We start from the raw sequence: 522 nt of genomic DNA, 5'->3' as shown, positions 1-522 counted from the left end.
GATAGATGATAGATAGGTAGATGATAATAGATAGATAGATAGATAGATAGATAGATAGATAGATAGATAGATAGATACATAGATAGTATTTAAGGAGCTATTTGACCCAACTGCAGAAGTGCAAAAGGTCAAAATGCAGAGGACAGGCCAGAGAGCTAGAGATCAAAGCCAGAGAGGGTAGGGTACTTTGGTCCACAGTTCAAAATCCACTGACTAATACAAATAGGCTGGGAACTAAGGGGGTTTTCTGTTTCCTCTTTCTCTCTTTTAATTAATATTTTTAGTCAGTATACAGACAAATGGGTTTCATTATGACATTTTCATGTCTATCACTATACATTGCCCATGTCAGGTAGATTTGCTGTGCTAATCTTGAGGCAAACTTCTTTTGGGGAAAATTTTATTTTGTTCTAAAATTTTAGTTCAGTCTTCGACTAATTGTACAAGGCTCAGTCATACCGTAGAGGGTAATCCCAACTTGTATAAAATCTATTGACTTAAAATGTCAGTNACAGAGTTGAT

The sequence above is a fragment of the Mus pahari genome, chromosome 2, assembly GCF_900095145.1.
Source record: "Mus pahari chromosome 2, PAHARI_EIJ_v1.1, whole genome shotgun sequence".
Lineage (NCBI taxonomy): Eukaryota > Metazoa > Chordata > Mammalia > Rodentia > Muridae > Mus > Mus pahari.
This window is presented reverse-complemented; position numbering follows the sequence as displayed.